Source organism: Hyaena hyaena, unplaced genomic scaffold, assembly GCF_003009895.1.
Source record: "Hyaena hyaena isolate Hyena2069 unplaced genomic scaffold, ASM300989v1 scaffold_200, whole genome shotgun sequence".
Taxonomy (NCBI): Eukaryota; Metazoa; Chordata; class Mammalia; order Carnivora; family Hyaenidae; genus Hyaena; species Hyaena hyaena.
This window is the reverse complement of record NW_024080834.1, coordinates 320,096-346,568: the sequence shown is the minus strand read 5'-3', so window position 1 is coordinate 346,568 and position 26,473 is coordinate 320,096. Positions and strand designations below refer to the sequence as shown.

The window sequence follows — 26,473 nt, the reverse complement described above, 5'->3', positions numbered from 1 at the left end:
AGTTTATCATTCTTTGCTGGCAATATCTGGTGTCTGTTGGCTTGTAGAAACATCACACCAATGTCTACCTTCACCATCACATGATTTTCCCTGTATGGCTAACTTTCTCTTCACATGGTACTCTTGTTGTAAAGATAGCTGTCATATTGTTTTAGATGCATACCCTACTCCAGTATGACCTCATCTTAACTTGACTCATTACATCTGCAATAACCCTATTTCTAAATAAGATTACATTTTGAGGTACTGAGGGTTCAGACTTCAACATATAAATTTTAGGGCGATACAACTCGACCCTTCACAGTAGAGTATCAAGCCCAAACACATGACAAGAAATCAGGGCCCAGGAACAAATGTTCCCACCTTTGAAAGGAGTCTGACTCAAGCTGCTTGTTCTAATTTACATACCTCAGATGGTGAGGAGGAGTCAGAACTAGGCCAAGCCACCTGCTTGTTCAGAGACTGTGTCTATGATAGTCCCATTCCAGGAATGTGTGTGTCCTAATGCAACACTTGTTCTGGAGAATCTAGGTGCAGGTGACCTCAGAATTGATATATGGAGAAGAATGAGTTCAGGTAGACATCCAAGAAAGTAAAATGCTTTCATGTAAATTGAACTTGCCAACTAAAATTCTAAAGCACATAGAAGAGAGTCAATGGTAGGGAACAGAGCTAAAAAATTTAGCAGTGAACATGATGAGTGTAGTTCCATCAACAAACAAATAACTCACTAGTTACAAATGGCTTTTAAATAAGTACATTCAAAGTGCACTGGGGTGGCTCAGCCAGTTAAACATCTAACTCTTGATTTCAGCTCGGGTCATGATCTCATGACTCCTGAGTTTGAGGCCCACTGAGATGTGGAAATAAGGGAGAAAGGGCAGAGAAGTAATATTTGAAGAGATGATAGCTAAAAAATGTTTTTCCAGAATTAGAGAAAAATATACAACTTAATTTACATTATAGTGAAGCTTCAGAACATCAAGGGTAAGGGGAAAATTCTAAAAGCAACAAGATAAAAAAGACAGATTACCTAAAATGACAGATGATTTGTCATAGTAGAGTCTAGAAGGAAATGGAGCAAGATCTTCAAAATGGTGAAGAATATACAGTCAATCTTCATTATGTGTGAATTCACCTACTCACTAAGATTTATTTTTAACCCCCAAATCAATACTCACAGTGCTTTCATAGTCATTTATAGACATGCACAGAGCAGCTGAGAATTTGAGTCACCCAATGCACAAGTTCCCACCTGAGGTCAAACAAGGTCTTCTTATTTTAGTTTTCATACTGTAAGCTCCTGTTCTTTTTGCAGTCTATTTAGTACTATGTTTTCCATATATTTGTAGGTTTTGTTAGTGATTGTACTATTTAAACTGATATATATACATCATTTCATATATATTACTATATGCTAATATAATATAAAGTATGGTTTTCTTAAACATAAACATACACAAAACAACATTATATACTGATAGGTTGGTAAAAATGTTGTGACCAAAGGCTTGCAGAAACCTAACCTGTACTCCCCTTTGGAATAAGAATTAAATCTCCTCTAAGAATTATAAGCCAAAGAAACTGTATTCTTCATATACTTATATAGGGCATCACATTCTTTTTAAGTTTATTTATTTTGAGATATGGGGATGGGGGATAGGGAGAGAGAGGTAGAGAAAGAGAATCCTAAGCAGAGTCAGCACAGTCTGTGCAGAGCCCAGTTGTGGGTCTTGAATTCATGAACTTGTGAGATCATGACCTGAGCCAAACCAAGAGTTGGCCACTTAATCGACTGAGCCACCCAGGAGCCCCACAAGACATCACATTTTTAGCAAGAAACCAAACCAAAAAAATAACTTATCACATGAGCACTATGTTCATTTTCTGGTGGTACCTACTGCTCAAGTCTTTTTGAATTTCTTTTGTTTTCCTGTATCGTCCTCTGTGTACCGAAGAGCCCATTTGTAAAAAAAGTCTCATTTTTTTTTTCAGTGACCCAGGGCAAACATCACCTTTTATAGGTAAAAATTGTTGTTTCAATATTTTTATGTACTTGAAAGTTCCAAGAAATTATCTTGATAAAAAGCATTTGCTATATTCCTTTTAGACTGTATATGCTTTCATTGGAATTTTTTTTTTTTTTAGTTCCATACAGAATTAAGACTTCCGTAAAACCCAGAGAGAGGACATTTGTTTAGCTGCTAACAAGAAGCAGCTGTTTTTCTATGGAAGATCAATCATTATTTTCTGTATTTCTTATTCAATAACCTTATTTTCAACACGTGTCATGCCCTGTTGAGGGAATGTTCAGGGGCCCTGTCATGTAACAGAACTGGACACAGCTTGAATTTTGAAACGGCAGACCTTCAACTGAAAAAGAAATAAAACAGTCCAACATTTTCTTCTTTAATGATTTTGCTATTATAATAATAATGGGTTTTACAGATACAAATAGAATGTAGATGGAACTCTATTTGTTGGAAGGAAATTCTGTGTGTTAAGTGGGACTAGAGCAGACCTCAGGAGAGTATCCAAGTTTTCTTTTTTACTTCAAGCTCTTTTGTTGTTGTTGCTTCTCTGTTCTCTTCACATAATTCTTTCACCTTTATCAACACCTTTTAGAGCCCCTGCGGTCTCTACCTTATCAAAAGCAGAATAAAGGAAGGATATGGTTTCGCTGATTTAATTCCTAGTATTACTGGAAGTAAACTCTCATGGAGAATTTTATTTAATTTTTATCAGTTTGTCTTTGGTTAAAGGGATTTCAGACATTCTGAGGTAGCAGAGAGAGAATCTAGAAGAATCCTCCTGAAACCCCTTAATAATAATGAAAATAATAAAAATAATGTGAGAACCTAACATTTATTGACTTCTCACTATGTACCCGGCTCTATGCTATCAGCTACTTTAATCCTCAAGACAATCCTATGGGTTACACACTATTATGAAGCTTCAGTTTTACACCTAAGAAAAGCTTCTTGAGCTTACCTGGCCAGCAGCCTCAGTATCATCCAGGAAGTGGTTAGAAGTGCTAATTCTTGGGCCCCACCCTAAACCCAAAGACCATGAACTCTGGGCTTGCAGCCCAGCAATCTGTTTTAACAAATCCTCTGGGTAAATTGGATACTGGTAAAGGCTGAGAATCACTGCCCTAAACTCTGGCTTCCCATGGAAGGGTCTTTTCTGCTTTGTGCTAGAGAGCAGAGGGCTGTGTCACATTCGTTTGTGACTCAATGCCTAAAAATGTGCTTGATTCATGAGAGGTAGTCAATAAAGGCACACTGCATAGCTGTGAATGAGTCTGTAATGATTCATTTTATGTAGCTATATTGAGGCTACCGACATGATCTGATAATTCACAAGCCCTCTTTAACCAGGTCTGCTTTCCTTTCCTTTGCGTGGGAAGATCTGTAATTTATTTCCAGCAAACATCGGGCTATAGAGACCCCAGGACCAGTGTGCAGTGTGATCGGTGTTCGCTTGTGAATTGGAGCATTCTTCCTAAGACTTCAAGGTCTGAGCAGTACACCTGATTCATTGTGTTTGTATTTTGACAGGATGGAGATAGGAACTGGAGGGAAGAGAGTATTTTAGGTATTCAGGGAGTCAGAAATAAGAGTTGCCAGGCAGACAAGTCATGAACACATAAAACAAATAAGCATCAAAGCGTGAATTACTAATATAAAGCAACAAGAGAAGCCACATTTTAAAGCAGGTCGTAATAAATAAAATAATTTATGCAGATAGTTATTAAAGATGTTGAGTTTGGTATTGTGTCCAGAGCACTAGAATAGAAATCAGCTGGTCAGGACTCCAGTCTCCAGTCTCCATTAATTGCTTTTTGCTAATGGATGGATGATTTAAGCTCCTTGAGCCTCTGTTTCTTCATCTGTAAAAAACACTAACTACCTCATAAGTACATTAAAAGAATCAGAAAGCATAATGTACAGGTCCTTCTACTATAACATGAATTCCTAAACATAAAAAAACAAAAAACACCACAACCCTAAAAATAATGCAAATATAAAAATATGAAGGGCATGCTACTAAAACCAAATGCAACTTTATAACCAAAGCTCTATCGAAAACAACCATGCTAATAAAAATACTACTGTGCTTCAAAAGACAAATAAAAATGGTAAAAAAGAAATTCTGTAGTAAATATAGGACGTTACTTTAGTTTTTTAAAAATTTTTACATTTCTTTATTTTTGAGAGATAGGAAGAGACAGAGCACAAATGTGGGAGGGGGAGAGAGAGGAGACACAGAGTCCAAAGCAGGCTCCAGGCTCTGAGCTGTCAGCACAGAGCCCGATGTGGGGCTCAAACTCACAAACTGTGAGACCATGACCTGAGCCAAAGTTGGATGCTTAACCAACTGAGCCACCCATGCACCCCGGACCTTACCTTAAAAAGTGTGTGTGTGTGTGTGTGTGTGTGTGTGTGTGTGTGTGAGAGAGAGAGAGAGAGAGAGAGAGAGAGAGAGAGAGAGAGAGAGAGAGAGAGAATACAGTTGATAGAAAGAGAGTAGGGAAAGGCTGAAGCTTTTGAACAAGAGGACCAAAGTACCCCAAGTGCACATGCCTCCAAGAGCAAGCAAGTTCAGAAGAAGAATATGGAGTGAGTGGGCATTGCTTTTAATTTGCAACACTTTCTGTCTTTCACTTGTATGGTATCCGTGTAGCTGCTGGTATGTGATGGGACAAAAAACCCAGTATGTTGGAAAAAATTGGAATCTGAACCAATGCTTCGAATTGACCTAATTCCTTTATTTATTAACATCTTATCAGCTAATTCTCATTCTAGGAACACTTATAACAAAACAGGCTGCATTTGAAAATATTGTAAAGAAAGTCCCCAAATAATCAAAATCGTCAGTGCAATCAAGTCCTCTATGAATTTTTCATTAAATCTTTGACAACATGCAAATGGTAGCACGCTGAGTGACTTAAGGAATATTAGCCAAATGAATGATTTGTGGTCTTTGAGTTCTATCCTGAGTGATTGGGATGTATTTTGGATAAAGCAATCAGCTAATGTATCTCTGTTCATAAAAGTTATACAGTGATACCAAGATAATCTCAGTATCTCCAGCAGTTAGTCATTTGGAATAAGCAAGGCTTCCAGAGGTATTTTTAGGTTTAGGTGCAAAATCATTTTCATTAAATGCTAACTTTTCAAAACTCAAATTATTGGTAATGAAAATAATCCACTGCAATTAGTCATGACAGCAATGCATTTCTTACTGCCATGGCTTTGAAAGTCAAGAGAGTGAGAAAAGACTGCTTCAGTCGTTCCTGCATCTCATCTTCTCTCTCCTACCTTCATGCAGGCCTCCCTTCTATGGGTTTTGGGCCCACTTGCTTCATGAAATGGTTGCCACGCTGGCAAGTTGTGTAAGTCGACATACCTGAAAAGCAGTTTATTGAACTCTAGGGTGTGAAGAGAATTCAGGACAACATTGGAAAAGGGGAAGCCTGAAAGGAAGTAGAGAGAAGTTGCTGGGGACTTGGGGTGGAGATGGACACATTGGTGTCCCCCATGAGAGAAGCATCATGCCCAATGACTGCAGAATGTCCAGGGCCATGTGGGGTCCACAGGAAAGTGGCCTCCAGGTGCAAATTCTCCCAGTCTTAACAAAAAGGACCCACCCCATTCCCAAGCCTGGCACAGAGGTGCAGAAATACTGTCTACAGAGAGCCCTTGAGAGCCCTGCATGTGAGTGGCTGCTTGGGGACCAAAGAGCAGGGCCATTTTCCAGGACTGGTGCTATCCTAAGAATTTCTTACCTGATAGAGATCAGTGCACATTATATTTGGTTTAGCAAAGCAAGTAAAAACTGACATGCAGGATAAAATAAATCTCAAACACAAATGTAAAGCTCCCCTCCCTGGATTCTTAAGCAGTACATGGAATGACTTAGCTTTCTTTCTCCAGGAACACAATTTGTACACACATGAATTTACCTTTACAAAATGATGTAACACAACACTTTTTAGAAGTATTGGGTCTGCTTCTTATAGTTATTCCACCTCTTCTTCAGTTTTACTAAATGTCTACTGATTTCTGATCTGTTCCTCTCATTTAGCTCTGGCCTTTAGACAATAAACTTCATTAGAAATATAAATAACCCAGTAATTTTGAAAGTATATTTATAATGTAAGAAGATGCTTATAATGCAATATCCAGTGGGGGAAAAAAGCAGGATACAGATACATGCAGCATGACTTGAACTTTATATGAAAAAGAAAATGTAGCAGATAACTAGAACCACCAACAGGATTGAGAAATTAATTAGCTAGTGAAGAGGCTATGCCAGTTTTGGGTCCAGATCTTTGGAATGAGATGGAGAACTCTGCTTTTTTTTTTTTTTTTCCCCTGGAAAAAAAGGAAAGTTTCCTGCAAGGATGCCTTTAAGAAAGATCCAAGGATATGGGAGAGTGACTTGGGGTTCACCTACTAACTGATACATAGGTATATGTACAGAGAGATTAAAAAATAAATAAAGCAGATATTGAAGTGCACATGGATATGGATAGGGATATGGGGTCTGGGAAAGAAATTCATAAAGATAGAAATGTAGATACAGATCAGATATGTGAGACTAGAACGAGATATGCCAAAATGCTACCATACTGTCTCCCAATAGTGGCATTATGGGATATTTAATTTCCTTTTTGAAAAATCTTTTGAGTAATGTACACCTTGTCGACAATGATAGTGTATTACTTTTATAATCATGAAAATATTCTTAAATGTTTATGTATTAGATAAGCTTCAGTAAGCACAGAGTAAGGCTCTATATCTTTAGATAAAGAAGATTGTGTAAAGCTCTAGGTTTTAAAATTCTGATTTTTACTTTTCTTTTTGAAGAGAAGGTTCTACTATGTCACCTTAGATAAGGATATTAGTCCTAGCTGATGCACAATGGCAAAAGCACTAAAGGAAGTTTTGACTTTTCACATATGGGCTGTGCCCGGTTATTTGTATTTTTCCTTTTATTATTAAAATGTACATGTGTATAAAGGCTGCTTGAGGGTACAGAATTGTAAATGACTCCTTCACAATGATTTTTTGAGAGTAATTACTTTAGATTTCATTCTGGAATCCAACCTCTAAACTTGATCTTCTTCACTTCTCTGTTCTCTCATTGAACTCATTGACAGACATGTTTTAAAAGAGTCAGTAAATTTTAGAATGAGTATTACCAGCAACATCAGAAAGAGAATCTTTGTCTTTCATTTTGGGGGAGAGGTGGGAATAGAGGAGGAGGAAAGGAAATTAGCCCTTTCTGATGTCCCTTAACATTTCTGGAAATGAGTATATAAAAAGACTTATTATCTCCATCCCTTAAGGTTGTTATCAGGGCTTTTAATAAAGTATTCTAAGAGGTTTGTGTAAGATGCTAATGAGCATGCTAAACCATATTCACTATATTGCCAACTAATTTGCTTTGCTTTCTATGTTTAGAAATGTTTTTAAGAGCAATTGCTACATTACTCCTTTTTTCCCCATATTAATTGAAAAAGAGCTATGTTTAAGGTCTTGAACGTTCTGAGTTTGGTATGAGGAAATAAACAATAGCCTCTTAATATGCAAGTTGCTTCTAATTGAAAGAAAAGCTTTCAAAATTGTAATAAAAAGATTCAGCATATTACTTTTCAGGATGACATTTTGATAATGTGTGATTTAAATTGGAAAGATGTGCATTAAATTTCTGTGAAAACATTCATGAAAATATTAGACATACATTTTGATGTAAGAATATTTAAAAGTAATCTAAAGTATTTTTCTGGGTTCATATATTTTTGAACAATTAAATTTGTGAAGCCCTATTAGATTTTTAATCAAGGAGAGAAAATGGCATCAAATGTTCAAATTTACTTTCAAATAATATATTTTAAAAATAAATTTTCATATCTTTATTCTATAATTTTTTACTTATGCCAAATGTTATTATTTCAAAAAGTTTTGAGACAGTCTTGAATGTATTGTGTTCTGATTACAATTAAAGTTAAATTTTTATAAGAGGTGATTCACATAAAACAGTTATAAGGTATCTGTAGCAAATCAAAATAATGGTGATTCTAAGAAAACAATAGAGTTCATTTCTCTTTGAAATGTAAATTAATACCCACGTGAACTTGAAAAAGAGTAGCTTTCCCTTATATGACTTTCCATTCAGCTAAAAGAATTACATCTTTAGTTAAACATGCTTTCACAGTTTATAATGTTTTTTAAATTATTTTATTTATTTTTGAGACAGAGAGGGACAGAGTACGAGCGGGGTAGAGGCAGAGAGAGAGGGAGACACAAAATCTGAAACAGGCTCCAGGCTCTGAGCTGTCAGCACAGAGCCTGATGTGGGGCTCAAACCCACAAACCACGAGATCATGACCTGAGCCATGACCTGACCAGACACTTAACTGACTGAACCACCCAGGCACCCCACAGTTAATATGTTTTTTGATTCCCTCCTCCATAAAAAGCTTTTTCTTAGGGAAGTTTTAGTATACTGCATTTTAAGTATCTTGGTGTTGAAGGCTAAGTATTAATATTTTGTATCTTCCACAACCTCTCACAGCATTACTACTACTAACTATCTGTTTAGTGATTCAGTTGACCAGAAACTTATCTGCTATTATTAGGTCCAAAAAAACATATAAAAAAATATACAGGTACACCTAGGTGGCTCATGAGATTAAGCGTCCAACTCTTAATCTCCCCTCAGGGGTTGGGTCACCTGGATGGCTCACAGCCAGTTAATCATCTGGCTCTTGATTTTAGCTCAGGTCGTGAGCTCAGGGTCCTGAGATCAAGCCCTGCATCTGGGTCCATGCTGAGTGTGGAGACTGCTTAGGATTCTCCCTCTTCCTCTCTCTGTGCCCCTCTTTGACTCCGTGCGTGTGCTCCCCCCCACCCCGCCTCTATCTCAAAATAAATAAACATAAAAAAAAATACAGTTTTTACTGTTACTTAACTATGTCTATTAAAAGCAATCTTTCCTAGATATTGTTTTATATATCTTTTGGTTAAGAATTTGTCACTTTTTTTGCTGTTTTACCTTCTTCAGTTACAATGCCTACGGGGGCTTTGTCCAGATTCTGGAATGCAGGCCTCCACCTTAATGACCTTATTTTTAAATGTAGATAATTTCCATTTAACAAACATCTGTTTTTTTTATTACACTTGCATCTCTCTTTATTATAAATATGTTTTGCTTTCATCTCATGAGAGCCTTACAAAGGAAATTCAATACAGTTTTCCCCAATAAACTCCTTAAAAATTAAAATAAAATGTTTCACAGAACATGATACATGTCCAGAAATATGTTAAATGCCCATAGAAACATGAAAATAAGAATTCTTTCCAACATCAGCATTTTTACCATATGTATTTTGAAATTTTTTTCTTGCAAATTATTGTGTTTGCAATTTGATTTCTGGTCTGATTTTAAATAAACCGCCACAAGATATTTTCCCATGCAGCAGACTCGAATGGAGATTAATGTGCATTAATTTTATTAGAAGGTACCCTTAGGATCAACAACTGTGGAAAAGAAGGGAGGGAAACAGGAATGGGCCTAGGAAGAAAATGGGCTGTGATAGAAGTCACACAAAACTCCAGTGGATTTTGTGGGAATTTCTGAAGTTGAGATGGCCCTTTAGAGTTTGCTGACTTGGTGCCAGGGCTTTTATACTCTGCACACCAGTGATTGGATTTGGGCTGGCCCAAGAAGGGGACACATCCATGGATAAGGAGGCTGTCTTTAGCAGAAGCAGTTTCCGAAGAGGGGTGACAGCCAAAGGCATTATACTGGCAGCACTGCTGGCACCTGGGGTCTAAGTCCTTCCTTCATTCCTGAGGGGGGATCAGAGCGGCATCGCAGAGTGTCCACCATACACATGTATCATGAACAGAGCTGGACATGTGCACTGACTCTGCATCAAGCTGTCTTGAGCTAAGGCACACTCACAGCCCTGGCATACAAAATCATAGAGCAGATGCTGCTTTCTTCTCCTACCTCTTTGCCTCCCTGACATTTTAGCTTTCTTTCCATATTTAGAAGGCCAACCAGTGATGTGCTTTGTTTTCTGAACTTTTGTGTATGGAAAATCAACATGAAGATCGCAGATAGATTTAACTGACAATGCACCTGTTATATTGTTCTTATGTGTAGTTCCCCCCAAAATATTTGGTAGATCTTTATATAGTTTCTCTTTTGACCTTGTTTAATTTGAATGGACACTTTTAATTAAAGCCTGCAAAATTTCTAAATGTGCCATATGGTTTGCATAAAAGATTCAGAATAGAAGGAAGGGTAATTATTGTCTGTGGAATACCTAAAAGAATGTTCAACTAGCCAACTATCAAATGTAATTCAGATGTAAAAGACAAACTGAAGGAGCAATAATCAGTTTTAAATTACATCAGTTTTGAATTCAGTTTTGAATTACATTTTCTGGCCTTCTTATTTTATATAGACTTTGTGGCTAAAACCTTAATAAGGTAGTAAAGAGTCATTCCCACCAAACTTTAATTGTTCTATCGTGATTAGATGTAGCTTATTCTACCAGGTGTTTTTAGCAGTTATTTGGGAATACATTAAACCTTGAAAAAAAGAGTGTTCCCTGATTGGATCAAAATTTTGAAAAATCTTCAATATGGAGCAAATATTGATGCTCTTTGCCTTAAGATCAGATTTTAAAATGCAGGCAGTAGATCTTGCTTGTAATCTACCTTTAGTTAATGAAGAAAGTAAAGGAAATCCTAAGAAGGGCATAGATGTAGCTATGATATTATATTTAGAATATGAAATGTATTCATCTTTGATAAATAGAGATTAGCTGCCAGGTGCCATTGATTTTGGTTAGTTTTGGTGACATAATACATGTAATTTAAAAACTAGAGAAGTGATTCATTCACACTGTAATATGTATAAATAATAAAGAGAAAGTGAAATTCTCTCTTCAGTAATTCTTCATACCCTTTGTGCTCACCCTTTCCTTTGGATTTAACCACTGGTCTGTGTGTGCCCTTAGTGGTCTTCCTATGAGCATTTACAAAAACACAGACATAAGTGCATCTGCATAAAAAAAAATCTTTGTATACATTCATAGATTCTAAACGTTTGCATAAATATATATGCATATATGTGTATATGCGTGTATATATATATATATATATATATATATATATGTATATACACACACAACACACACACACACACACACACACACATTGTATGTAGCCACCCATATCATGCTGTATATATTCAGGAACTTTCTTTCTAACTTACCATTTTGACAGAAAAATTTATGCCAGCACATTTAAGTAGAACTTATTATTTAAAAACTGTTGCATAGTACTCCAGTAGGGTTGACTTACCAATTTTTATTTAACCAGTTTGAAGCATGTAAACAGATGTTCTTTGAAGGTACCTTTATTTGATTTATTGTAGTTCATTTATTTATTAAATACCTGGATAATTTATATTATCTATTTCCTTTAATATCAAAATGATATCTTTTTTCTTCATTTTTGATGCTTAAACTTTACAATATTTTTAAATATTTTATTCATATTTATATATATTTTTAGGACCAGGATATTAACTGTAAGATAAATCTATTATATTTTAAAAATACTTTTACATCCTTCTCTTCCATATGTTCCTTTCTTCTGGAGCAGCCTCTCCTGTGTTTTTTTCTTTTTTGAGAATGTAAGTTCCCCTACAACATTATGTAATATGTAATAGCAAATGCCAAGTTCTTCATAAATAGGTACAATACTGTAAATTAAAGTCTACTTCCAAATAAACTTTATATTTGGGGTTAAACTTTCCATTTTTGAGGCATGCATTATAAAAACCTGACCTACTACTACAGCATTTTCTTCCAATTTCTAATCAATGTCCATTCAACCAAAGCAATAACTGCTTCAGAAGCTAAATTAGAGTGCCTTCTTATAGCTGATAATTCTTGGTACAGCCTCTTGAGCATCAAGTGCGAATTTCAAGAGAATCCGTCCCTTGACAAATTCAGCGTTATCAGCCTGAATCCAGACAGCTTTTGCTTCCCTTTGAATGTTACTAGCCTGTACTTTCCATCTCTTTCATTTGTGCTCCCTTTGTGAATCCACAAAATCACGTTCAGAACACTAGTGGAAGAAAAAGCATAGGGGCCAGAATGCATGTTTTCTTTACTTAAAGCACTTCAGCCACTACGAATTTCTCTTTCTTGTTCAATTCTCATTGAGAACCTCATCTATATCGTATTTGCCTGCAGTCAGAAACTCTTAAATGATAAGCCTGAAAATGCATTTTCCTTACTCTGTCACATCACGTGCTAACAGTGTTCTCCCTCTTCAAATCAGATCCACTCTCTAAAATGAATGACTTAAATCTAAGTCTATTCTGTGACACTTACTAGAATGTTTCTAATATTGGTCAATTATATTCTTGGCACTGACTCATTTTTAATGAAGATTTGTCTTTTTGATAAGTGAATTGTTTTATTCTACCTCTTTATTTTTATTTTTATTTTTAGGGAAACAGAGAGTGCCAACCAGGAGAAGGGAAGAGAGAGAAGGGGGGTAGATTTTCAAGCAGCCTCCACACTCAACACCAAGACCAATACAGGGCTCAATCCCACAGCCCTGAGATCATGACCTGAGCTGAAATCAAGAGTCCAGTGCTCAACTGACTGAGCCACCCAACTGCCCCTAGATCTCTCTTAAGGTAAGCAAATTATCTTGTTTCTACATGCATACTTTTATTTAGATTTATGTATATATATGTATGTATTCATTTATTTAATTAATAAGTCTCTCTTGGGTATCTACTATGCCCAAGAAAATACACTAAGTTCCAGGGGTTTTATGTGTTTAGACCACATAAAAACAACTGATGAAGGATAAAGAACACTGGATTTAGCATCAGAACCCATGGATTTTACCATTTAGCTGGTCTCAGACCTTGGCCAAATTGCTTAACCTATCTCAGTTTCACTTCCTACATATACCTCAAATGGGGCAATATATGCTTCATTGATTTCACAGGAATTAAATAAATGCTAAATTACTTTATAATTGATTTATTCAAATGATAACTATAAAACTTTATCCATATTTTGTAACCTCAGTGAACTTATATTTTAATAGAGAGTACAAAAGTATTCTGGTTAAAGGTTACCTGGGATTGCCTAGTAGCCAAAAAATAGCATGTCATTTTCCCAGAATGTTAGACCTTTCTGTAGATGTCAATACTATTGACAGTCTCGCCTTTCTGCTTCCTCTCCTACCCTGCATTCACTGTCCTGAAACTTTAGTGTTTCTCTCTCACGTCCTTGAGTACTTCTTCCCAGTCCTGGGCATTTTCTAAGGTAAGGTATGTTCAGAAGAGATTAGGACAAAGAAAAATAAAACCTGTAGTTTCTCCAAAGAACTAAATCATTTCCAATTGCAGGAACCAAGGAAATATTTATGAAAGATGAGGAATTCTAGCCAGAACCTGGACGATGGTAGAATTTCAGCCTCTGAGAAATGAAGAGGTCACTCCTAGAGCAGGGATCAGAATGAGCAGGGACATGGATCCAACAAAGAGCCTCTGCAATACTGAGTGACACAATATGGTTAGCGGCCTAAATACGTAAAGCAAAGTAGTGAAATGTCAATCCAGATAAGAGAGCTGTTAACTAGAGAAGAGCTGACAGGAGTCAGATGTAAGGAGTTTTCATTCCATCCTGTAAGCATTAGGGCCACACTGAAAATTTTGGAAATTACTATTATACCAATAACTTCCAGCAAATAACTAACAACTTTCAGAAATTAGTCCGCAGAACTCTCCTGCATAAGGGAGAACTTCTTGATGGAATAGCAGAAATACAGTTACAAGACATCTGATTTACACAGCTAAACTGAACATTTGACATCTCAGTCTAAAGTATCTGCATTTGAGTTAGCTCATTGATTTTGAGATTCCTGAAGGACTTCTTAAATAAAAGAGTACACCAAAGAAATGTCTTTTAGGAAAAAGGCAAGGTTAATCCCAATGGAGAATTCTAGTTTCTGCCCTCAAAACATCAGATATATTAAGATCTCCATTGTTCATAGGTCACTCCCATCTGGTGAGCAACCAGTTAAAGGATAGAAAATGCCTAGGACTAGGAGGAAGTTTTCAGGGATGTGAGAGAGACTCATTAGAGTAGTTAGCACAGCGAATCTAAGGTAGGAGAGGAGATGAGAGAGGAGCCAGAAATGCCAGAAGAAGAGATGGCCATGAAACAGAGACGCCTGGATTTTGGAGATGAGGAGGAGCAGAATGGTGGAGAGAGGGGGTGGCAAACACAAGGAGAAATAACTGATGGCAAGGGAGAGGGGGAAAGTTAAGCTGAAGAGGACAACTGATATTATGAAGCCTGGCAGATGGAAATGGAATCAGGTTGAGGGTATTGTTTAGAGAAATTGACTTTAGAACCCAAAGGAAGAAGAGAAAGGGGGAGGAGGGGATAGGAAGTATTTTGTGATATAAAAAGGGAGGTCAAAGGAATGATCATCAACTAGCTCAAGGTTCACAAAAAGATCAAAGGGGAGCAGCTCTTGGGACCTGAGAAGTATATGTGAGGTGACCTACGTAATTCCCAGGGCCTAGCGCAAAAATGAAAATGTATGGTCTGTGTTCAAAAAGCAGAAAAAGGTGTTGTTTTAAGTACTAAAATTTGAAACTTATTTTTCTTTGTGGTCTCTGTCTCATCCTGTCATGGTGTCTTTTATTTGCTCTTGTGCTCCTTGGGCATGGGGATCCTTGGGGACCTACAAATAAATACTCACTGGTGCCCGATAGTCCCCGATAGTCAACATGTGCATGTCATACCTGAGCAAAGACATAGTGCTCTGGCTGTTGGCAGGAAAGCCTGTCTCTTTCCTACCAGCTCACACTCCTACCCACAATGGATGGATGAACCCCAAGGATTCTTTGTGCCTAGACTCAATCAGCACTGGATCAGTGTTGGCTAGGAGGCTAACCTCTGCAAAGTTGCCTTGCAGATGGGCTGTGTCACTAGTAGTCTGGTATGGGGCCAGCTACTGCTGTTATCTGCTCAGATGCCACAGAGACATTCATCATACTCTGATCCTCCCCTAAGCCACGTTTAGGCCCCCACAGAGGGGTGGGGGCATCGAGAGCAGCAATGCTAACTGGGTACAGACCAGGAAAGGGGTGCTAGGCAGCTTAGAAGAGCCACCACATAGAGGAGGGGAGGTGGTAGGAGATGGAAAGATGTACATGAGCTGAGGCTCGAAGTTCCTGGTTCGTGCTGCACTGTCCCACCTGACTTCACTTGCAAAACACAAGTCCTGAGATAAAATTATTAGATATTTCAAGATCGTGAACACAGGGGCACCTGGATGGCTCAGTTACTTGAGTGTCAGACTCTTGATTTTGACTCAGGTGATGTTCTCATAGTCGTGAAATTGAGCACCGAATTCTCTCTCTCTCTCTCTCTCTCTCTCTCTCTCTCTCTCTCTCCTTCTACCTCTCCCAAAATAAATAAATAAACATTAAAAAATGGGGTGAACACAGAACACTAAAGTCTAAGCACAGAGCCTTTCAGAGCCAGAGCCCTTTGCCATTATCCTGCTCACATACCCATGAAGCTGCCTCTAAGTGTGTGTGTGTGTGTGTGTGTGTGTGTGTGTGTGTGTGGCATAAAAGGCTTAGAATAGTCATGGTAGAATTCAATAGGGAATCAATATGAGCTGAATGGGTTGTGAGAATTCCTTCAGTAATGCTATCCTCTCTTGGTGTCTTTGGAGGTAAAGCAGGGTAAGTGATGGCAGGGACACATTATAATTTTCATGGACTCAAATTGCCTTAATGGACCCTTTCATGTATTAAAATTTTAAAATATATTTTATGACAGCTTTGCTATAACAATGGATATGTTAATATTCTATATTAAAATATTTTCTTTAACCTTAAAGTTTAAGATATCAAAAGATTTATGTTGACCTCTGAAAGTATTGTGGGTACCAGGCACTATGCCTAATGGATAAGTTGGCTCTGATAGACGGTAGGTGTCATTCAGACTGGGCACAGGAGATATGGGTTGGGATCAAGAGGAAGGGGTCTGGAGAGCCAGTGGGAATAACAGACTATCCTGGCTGGGTGGAAAGAGGTATGGGAAGTCTCTAGGGAATGAGGAACTATTGGGTGAGGGTCTGGAGCTATAGCAAAAGGAGATGAAAGTATCAAGAGGAATGGGGTAATAAATGGAAGTCTGGTGGAAGGTTGAGAAATAGTCTAGGCCTTATGGTGTTGAAACTTTCAAAACTCAATTGGATTAGAGATAAAGGCCAGTCATGGGTCACATAAATGTTTCTTTTTATGTTGAATTTTATTCATTTGCTTTGCCATACATATATAAAGTCACTACCAGGTAATTCTCTAAGAAATAAATGCTGGGAGAAAAGGGTTTTTCAGATTATACTTAATGTTAAGAAGATTCCTAAATTATATTCGCCCAGTTCTCATTTATTTGGATGTAGTTAACAAAAGAAATGAAAAAGGTAATATTATTTTACTTCAGTTGGGCTTTTAAATATAATCAGTGCACCAGTTTTTGTGAACAGTAACTTCAAGGCTTGATTTCAAGACATTTGTACTTAATCTACAAGTGCTAATGTTTCTGAGATAATTTTAAACAATATCTTATCAGATTATATATGAGCTATTTTATAATAATAGAAGTCACACTTAACTACAGGTTAAGTGACTACAGTAAAAAGGAATAAAATTATTTTAATGGATTTCTAATTAAATGCTTAAATCATGGATAGTTTAGAGGTGCACTTTAAATTAAACTGATATTTCGTAGAAGTTTAGTTGAAACTGTTCACAAAGAGGAAAAAAAATCTAAAAGAAAAGATTCTATTTTAAGTGTGATACTTTATGATAAATAGCACCTGTTTTGATAAACACCAGACAAGGAACGGTGTGGAGAAAAAACAGAAGAATGTAATGTAATAATGGCCAACAAATATATAAGCTAATAGTTTGCCCAAAAAAGGGTATAACTTATAAACAAACATAAAATGTTTATTCTTTTTTAAAATTATTTTTTAATGTTTATATTTGGGAGAGAGAAAGATAGACAGCACGAGCAGGGTTGGCACAGAGGGAGAGGGAGACACAGTATCTGAAGCAGGCACCAGGCTCTGAGCTGGCAGCACAGAACCTGATACAGGGCTTGAACCCACAAACCATGAAATCATGACCTGAGCCCAAGTCAGATGCTCAACTGACTGAGCCACCCAGGCGCCCCTAAAATATTTATTCTGAAAAGTAATAAAGTAAAAATTAAAGTTACCAATTTTACTAAAACATAAAGTAGCAAATGTTGCATTGTTTTATTTGTACTATTTTGTTTATAATATTTTTTTATGTTTTAAAATTACTTTCTCTGGTGGGAAAAATATATAACTATTTTCTTCTCTTCCAAACATTTATAATGTGGTAAAGTCACCTAAATACAGAAGGACAAGGGAGAGAAGTAGGAGGAGGAAGAGAAAGACATGAAAAGAATAATACAGTGAGCTCTCTATAGATAGACATATTTAATTAGAGTCTGAATGCCATTTGTTAAAAATGTTAAAGAGGGGACTCCTACAGTAAGTAGGAGTTTGGACTAGTTTATCTTAGGAGGTACTTTTAAATTCTAGAATTGGATAAATCAGTTATTTTTAACATTTTAATAACAATTTTTACCAGAAAAGAAATAGAGGTGACATTAGAAGTGACACACAATTTAACATATGCACAAAAATATAAAGTAAATGATCTTTATAACATAAATACAGTGCAAACTTCAAGTACTGTACAGAAAAAGCCGTGTCACTTTCCTGGTAGCTTGAGCAAAAGTCCTTGGTAAGATGTTATTTTATCTGGCTTGGGTCACCTTCCTTGATCTAATCACTGTGGCTAGGGAGATGGAGTTCTCAGGTTGTCTCAGCCAAGGCCCTACACCCTCCCAATAGTTCGGTGGTGATCATGGGACAGATGGGTGGTAGCAGCCCTCACTCCTTCCCGGCTCACAAAAGAGGAGCTCTAAAATCTGGAAAAAAGAGAGGAGAAAAATTGTTTGTGCTGATAAAATCGTACCTAGAGCTCTCCAAAGTCATAACATCACTTCATTATTATGGGTTCTATTAAAGTCCCATGCATGGTATAGATTGTAGGGTTTCCGAATGTGACCTCCCTCTCTTCCGTAACAGTTCTTGTTCTTTCCTTGAATCTGGTTAAGTAGGCATATCTATTCAAAAGCTATCCTGAGATGAGAATTCTAGCCTCACATTCACTTTCCCAGGAGAGTTTTCTTGACACATATAGTCGCTGGGGAAGAGAAGATTTGGTCCTGAGGGAGACACTGTCTTACTTACTTGCTTCGCTCTCTCAATCTCTCTCTTTCTCTCTCTCCAAACAAAACCCCACTGTGTATTCCATCCTGCATCTCAACAGCTGGGAAAAGATGCATCTTTCAAACATTGACCCTGCAGAGTATACAAGCTCTAAGTGCTCATCTCCCATTTGAGACTAGAGTTGGGTATTCAAGGGTCTTCAAAAAGGTCTTTGAGGGGCACCTGGGTGGCTTAGTCGGTTAAGCGTCCGACTTTTGCTTAGGTCATGATCTCGCAGTTCGTGGGTTCGGGCCCCACGTCGGGCTCTGTGCTGACTGCCAGCTCAGAGCCTGGAGCCTGTTTTAGTCTGTGACTCCCTTTCTCTCTGACCCTCCCCTGCTCACGCTCTCTCTCTCTCTCTCTCTCTCTCCTAGAAATAAATAAAACATTTTAAAAATTAAAAAAAAAGGTCTTTGAATAATTTCTATATCAACCCAGTTATCTCAATCAAGCAGGCATCTAGCCAACTATTATTCATAACCTGCCTCTGATTTCCAAACCCTATGTTGGTCCTCCCATCTCCTATGGCCTCTTTTCTGCCTCTCTAGATGTCTTTATTCACCATTTGCTTAGGAAAAACTAAGCACCATCTACATACTAGAGCTATGTTAGACCTAGAGAAAAAAGAAGTGCCTCCAGTCATTGTCAGGAAGATTGCAATCCCTGGAGACCATGCCATTCATTCTTTTAAGGATTCAAGGTATCTGTTTTTCTAAACTAATGCTCAGGGTGAAGCCTCATCCACCCCTGGAAATAACATTGTTAGGTCTCAAGCCACTAAAAATTTGGTTATTCCTTAAAAACTGAAAAAGAATCAATGCATTTGGACTGTGAATTGAACTGGATATAGAGAAAGTTGTTTAAGCAGAGCCAACCACATGAGTTTTAACTGAGGCTCAGTTTTACTTTCTTTCCATTGATACTAATCCTATGAAGTACAAAAACAATTTTGCATCTCATTAAGTATATGTCAAGTTGATGTTTGTAGTAAACTCCATGTACATGCTTTATTGTCATTGCTTGCTGCTCCCTCACACAGAGTGACTATGAGGACAATATAGTATTACAATATACTAGAGCCTTGTCACACTGTGGTCCTCAGGGATGATATTAGGTCATGTTATAGATGATGCAGCAATGTAATAGATCCATGAAAGCATGACCTTGGCTGCCCTGTTTCAATAACAAAGAATAGGTTATTTTGGGGCTTGGAAAAAATTTTAAAGAAATAGACATCCCCAGAAGGCTAACTTGCTATCCACATTCTGCACTATAACAGAAAGACCTTATAATTTTCAAATCTACAAGACTAGTTTCAGTTCCCGTTTTATTTGATTTTCAGCAACATTAGTATTGTTGTTCATTCCCTTTTAAAAAGACTCCTCCTTAGGGGCACTGTCCTGCTACTTAGCATTCTGCAGTGTCCTGCTCCTTTCCATTTTCTCTGTCCCCAGTCTCAGTCCCTTTTGCTAAGCCCTCTTCCTCTGCAAATTTAGCTATCCACAACTCACTTATGCCCTGTTTTCCATTTTATCAACAAATATTTATGTCTTTATTATTTATTTTTAACACATATTTATTGTGCATATGCTATGGGCCAGGCACTGACACAGTATTGGAAGCACAGTGATAAGCAAAACACATATCTTTTTTGTCCTCAAGGAGCTAACAATATAGTAAAATTGTTTGTTCCCTGGATTAGGTTTTTATATCATCGGTGTTCTTCTTTTTTAATTTTTTTTTAAAAAATTTAAAATGTTTTTTTATTTATTTTTGAAAGAGATAGAGACAGTGTGAGCAGGGGAGCATCAGAGAGAGAGGGAGACACAGAATTAGAAGCAGGCTCCAGGCTCTGAGCTAGCTGTCAGCACAGAGCCTGACGTCGGGCTCGAACCCACAAACCGTGAGATCATGACCTGAGCCAAAGTCAGACACTTAACTGACTGAGCCACCCAGATGCCCCTCATCAGTGTTCTTTAAAATCATGTAAAAGCACACTAACATGACACCTTTTCCTTTATCCCTTCTGAGCTGAAGCAAAAGATCAGATTGCCAAATCAGGTTCAGGCACAGAGATCCACCAGAGATCTACTCGAGAGATCTACCCAGAAATCCATCCAGCATTATGCTTTAGTAATAGTTTCAAGGCTACAAGCAATCAACAGGCATAAGGGAAAGAGGAAGAAGACCGGAACATCTTCTGTGGCTTCTTGGGTCCTTCCGCTTTGCAACAGACATGCTTTCTCTAACCCAGAATAACAAATGATTGTGTGTGTGATTTTTATTCCATATATTATCAATAACTGTGTAGGATCTGGGATTTTACTCCACTTTTTACACTAACAAGTTAGCCTATTACTTGATGCTGACAAGAAGACATGAGACTTCTGGGTCAGAAACAAAAGTCTTTATTACTTCTGGCAAAAGTAATAGCCAAAGCTTCATTTGTTTGTGTCAACTTCTGTTCCGCCATATCCCACATTGGTGACACAAGGGCTTATAATGGATGCCTGTACATATAATTGATTGCATTATACAAAGGAAACACTGAGCTTGGGGATGTCCACCATTTTTATAGTTAGTGGAAATAAGCCAGCTCATTTTCTCATGAGATAGGTTAACTCATCTCTCTCTGTAAGGACAACCTAAAAAATGTTTTGGGTAAAGAGAATGGTCAAGCATAGAATGTATAGGGATACTCAGGGGCCATGGTGGATTGTTTCTTCCAGCATATACCTTCTCTTTGAATGCACTAATGTGATTTGAGAGTCTCAATAATTTGAGAATTTCCTCTCTCTTTCTCTCTTACGTCTTTAACACGGTTCTCTCTAATGGCATCTTCCCATTAGTATTTAGCTACTGCAATTCTCATCCACATTAACACCCTCTGCTTCTACCACACTCTCCTGTCCAACTATAAGCCCCTCTCCTTAATAGTTAAATCTATTCTGATACATTTTTAACTCATATTCTCCCTTTCTTTGCCTTCCACTTTTTCTTCAACCCAACCCACTGCAATCTGGGATCGGTATTAGCTACTCCATTGAAGCAGTTTTCTGTGTCTCAATTTCCTCCCCTGTAGGTAGGGGTAATAATACTCTCTACTTCACAGGACTATTATTTGATTATTAAATATACGTAATATATGTAAAGAGTTTAGAACAGTGCATGGCAAATAATAAGTGTACAATAATTGTTAGGTTGTTTATTATTAGCATCCTCTTCCTCAATGTCATCAGTGAAATTCTTGCTAAATCCAATGGGAACTGGCAGTTCCTACTTGACATCTGCGTGTTGACCACATTCCCTTTTTAAAAACTCTACTTCTTTAGTTTCCATGATGCAAGACTCTCTCAGTTTTCCTCCTACTTCTCTGTGTGACCTTCTTGGTCAACTATGTGTGTCTTATAGCAGCCTGCCTTAAATGTTGATATTCTTCAGGGTCCTCTATTAGACTCCTTTCTCTTTTTTCATCTACATGATTTTTCTTAGTGCTCTCATCTACTCTTGTACCTTGAATTACTATCTTGATACCTCATTCATTTATGTATTTAACAGATATTTGTAGAGCATATTCTATGTGTCAAACACCGGGATTACTACTGTGAGCAAAACTGGACAGTGTTCCTGCTCTCATGGACTTAGTCATTAATGAGTAACAGAGATACCAAATAATCACACATACAAATATACAATTATAGATGCATAAATGGCTCCAAAGGAAAGGAAGATAGTCCTAAGAAAGCATAATATACATAAATATGAGCTAGATTGAAGGAGACATACAGGCTTTCGTAAGGTAGTGGTGCTTGGTGCTTGGGTAGACATCTACAGGATGTACATATATTAAGTAAAGGAAGGGAGAAGGAAATCAAAAGGAGTACAGAGTTATCAAGGAACTTAAAGAAGACCAGAGTTGTTAAAACACAGTAAGGGGGAAAGAATAGCAAGATAGAATTAGAGAAGGAGACAAAGACCAGAGATTGTGATGCAGGGACCAGCAGACCACGTTGCTGTTCAGTCTAAGAACAACTATGACATGAGTGAGGGAGTAAGTGACTTGATTTTTCTTTTTTTTTTTTTTTTAAACTTCATTGTAGTGCAGCATGAAGATATTTGAGGGCCCAGTGTGGATGTGGAGTATTATAACCATCTATGTAGTTTCTATTAGAGCAATGTTAGTAGAGATGAGAAGTGGACAGATGTGAGATATCTTTGGAGATAAGTTTGATACAGTATAATATAGTTACTAGATCAGATATGGGTGAAGGGGAGGAGAGTATCAAGGATGACTCCTAATTTTTAGACTCACACAGGTAGATAGATGGTAGCTGAAAAATCATCCCATATTTCTTTCCTGATTTTAGTCCACACACTCAATTGCCTGCTAGATATTCCCAACTTCCCATCTCACTTGCCCATCAAATCATTTATGTTCAAAACTGAACTATTTTATCAAATGTTCTTCCTCCTGTGCTATTTCAGTGAATTCCACAAGCATCAATCCAATTGCTCAAAGCAATTGACCTTGACTCTTTCTTCTCCATCACATCCAGTTAATAACCAACTCATATTGATTTTTCTTATCCTTAACATCTCTTATATCTGCCCACATCTCTCTATTTCCACTGCTACTATCTTAGATCAAGCCCTCATCATCTTTCATCTAGATTTTGGTGATAGTTATTCCTTGGTTTCTCTGCCTTCAATCTCCCACTTCTCTTATCTGTTTTTCACTCTGCTGATGCCCATTGTCTATAAAGTAATGGTTCCTTAGTATGGCAGAAAAGATCCTACATGATCAGTTCCCAGCCACATCTCTAGCACCACCTCTTCCTTCCTTCCTTCCTTCCTTCCTTCCTTCCCTCCTTTCTTTCTTTCTTTCTTTCTTTCTTTCTTTCTTTCTTTCTTTCTTTCTTTCTTTCTTTCTTTCTTTCTTCTTGGCTTTAATACTTACTTTATAAGACCAAATAACTTCCATTTTCTACAAAAACATATATTGTCTTATCTTCAATACAAGATAACAAGTCTTTTGAGCTGTTGTTCCTTCCTAATACTGTAATTCTTTAAGGGATGCCTGGGTGGCTCAGTCAGTTACGTATCTGACTTCAGCTCAGGTCATGATCTCATGGTCCGTGGGTTTGAGCCCGTCATTGGGCTCTGTGTTAACAGCTAAGAACTTGGAGCCTGCTTTAGATTCTGTGTTACCTTCTCTCTCTGCCCCTCCCCTGCTCACATTCTGTCTCTCTCTCTCTCTCAAAAATAATAAACATTAAAAATAAATTAAAATACACATCACCATCTGTTTGCCTGTTTGTAAACTAGATGGTTTTTACTGAGAAAGGCCATCTCTGTTACTGGCTGAAAGTATGGGCTAGAAAACTGGTAACATTTTTTTAACATAAAGACAGAATGTAGGGAAACAATAGTATCTGCAAAGTTAACGGCATGTATTTATTTCCTACTAACTGAGCAACTAACTACCAGAGGTAGCTATCAAGAAAAGAACAAAAGGAGAAAGTGGAGACCAGGGGTTGGGAGAAAAGCTAGGGAAGGATCACTCAAGGTGGGGATTGTGAGGAAACCATTAAAGAAGGCATCATTTCCAACCTCTCTCGTGCTATCAGATGTACCATGACTTTACACAGGCAGTTTGATAAATCTTTAATATTTGTAATAATAATAAGCCAAAATTGTGGCTAGTCCCCGAATTCATTAGAATCTTAATAGAATATAATCATTCTAATAAATGCTACAAAGAACTACATGACTTTTCCTAACCCTTGATGAAATATAGATTAAAACATCTTACTAATCAGAGAACAATAAATCTTTTTGATAAGCATATGCTGAATTTAAACTGCACTTGGTGACTTCCTCCTGCACACCATCTTACAGTTTATAAACATGTATATGTAAGAATGATTATGTTTATAAGCAACAGAATTGTGTAATTCAAAATGCTTAACCAATAAAAGGGTGTTGTGTTATTGGATCACTTAACTGAGGAGTCTAGAGGTTGAGAGGACTTTAGGCACAGTTCAGTCAAGGTCTCAACTCTCGTTCTCTGTGAGTCCTTCAATTCTGTGTTGCTTGTTGACTTTATCTTTAGTGTTGCTTCATTATGTGAGCAAAATGCCTCACATCCACACATTATAGTTTCCAGAGCAAGAAGGCATTCATGCCCCAGGATCCCTAACCCACATGTTGAGCATCATGCTGATTGGATCACATCTGAACAAATTCATTCATTACTGAGAAAGCTATGCTAATGAAGAAATAAACGTGTTCAATCACTATGGCAAATGGAGGTGATATAAGGTCAAGTAGAGTGTTCCTTGAATTTGAGAGAGGGGTTGTGTTCATTAATCTCACATAAACTATATGGCTTTTCCAAAATGGAAGAGATAAAATATCCCAAATCCCTGGGTCTATCTAGCATAAGTGAGAAATAAAAAATGGATGAAACTCCTAACAGACAACCATTAAATATTCACTACAGACACAATTCACATTTATTCATTTACAAATTTAGGAATTTTGTGCCCTGGATTTTTAAAGCTACTTGTGAATACTCAAAACAAATGTCAAGCATCTACTGCAAGGGTAAAGAGATTAAGTGCAATCAGAGCCCAAGTCTTAGAAATCCCATTGATGAATGTGGATGCATAAGAAGACTGAATGCAGTGCCTGACTCTCAAATCACATATTCGTTTGTTCGTTCGCTCATTCATTCTTTCATACAATATTTATGGAATATCTACTCTATGCCAGAAGAACTTAGTACAACAGAGTCTTTGATCTTTAAGGGATCTATTCAATTAAGGACTGTAGAATTACAATGGAATAGTTAGAAGTTTTGATATACTATTGTATATGATACTATGACAGAATAGAGTGAAAATAAAACCACATGGAAAATCTAGTGGCATCTTCACCCCACCATTTAATATTTCCTTCAAATCTAACACTTCAACAATATAATCCCCATCATAAAGAGGACTCATTTCAATCAACAGGTTTCTGAGACTAATATGTTAAAAGGGAAGTGAAAGAATAATTTATCTTATTCTAGTTGTACACTCTGAGAAAATAATATGAAACAATTTTGGTTGTTTGGAAACAAAAGTGGATCATTGTTGTCTCACAGAGCTTTTATGTGAAAAATGCATTTGATAATAATGTGAATTCTTTTAAGCTATTATATTCTGTGACCATCTGGGAAATAGTTTGGGGAATTAATACAACAGAAATATTTATAGGAAGGACATTAAGAGGAAAAATAGCAGACATAGTTGATTCTTTTTGACATTCTTTTATAGTACAAAAATCACGAAATCCTTGGTCCATAGCACAGATATAATGCTGAAAAAATTCGAATCACTTTATCATTATTCCTAGCAGTGTCCCAGAGCTCCATTTCTAAGGGCAGAGCTTTCTTTCAGCATCTAACATGAAGATATAGCTCAGAGAATTTTTGGAGAAATCATTTCTTCACATGAAGTATACTTGATAATAACATTTTAATGTAATATTGACATTTCTGGTTTTTAACTCTGTTGGGCAGAATCTTGATGGAAAAGAAAATCACTTGTGACAGCTACAGCATGAGTGTCTAATATCATGGCCATTTAACCCAGTTTTATCCTATATCAAAGGTATTCCACCAGAAAAGACCTCAAGTGTCCTTCGTGTTTTATAGAAGCAAGTAATTTTTTCATTACAAATGATGCTAAAATAGTCTTAACAATTATTAACTATTATTAAACAAATATTGTGGGAAATATTGGTGGTTTATTTTCAGATTTTTGGTAGATAATTAAAATATGAATCATTAAAATATAGAGTATATATAAAAACATATATATGTATTATATAATGTATACATAATATGTATAGAAAAATATGTATGATATTGGTCAGAGTATTGATCTACCCATTTGTACTAAATTGGTCTTTGATCAAACAACTGAAAACTTGAACCATGTCATGACATTTGTGATCCATGTGATATTTAT

General features: G+C 36.9%; 1 pseudogene; it reads left to right on the top strand.

The window, feature by feature from the left end:
• Window positions 1–14,240: 14,240 nt before the first annotated feature.
• LOC120238272 overlaps window positions 14,241–26,473 on the top strand; it is an 82,302-nt pseudogene continuing 70,069 nt past the window's right edge.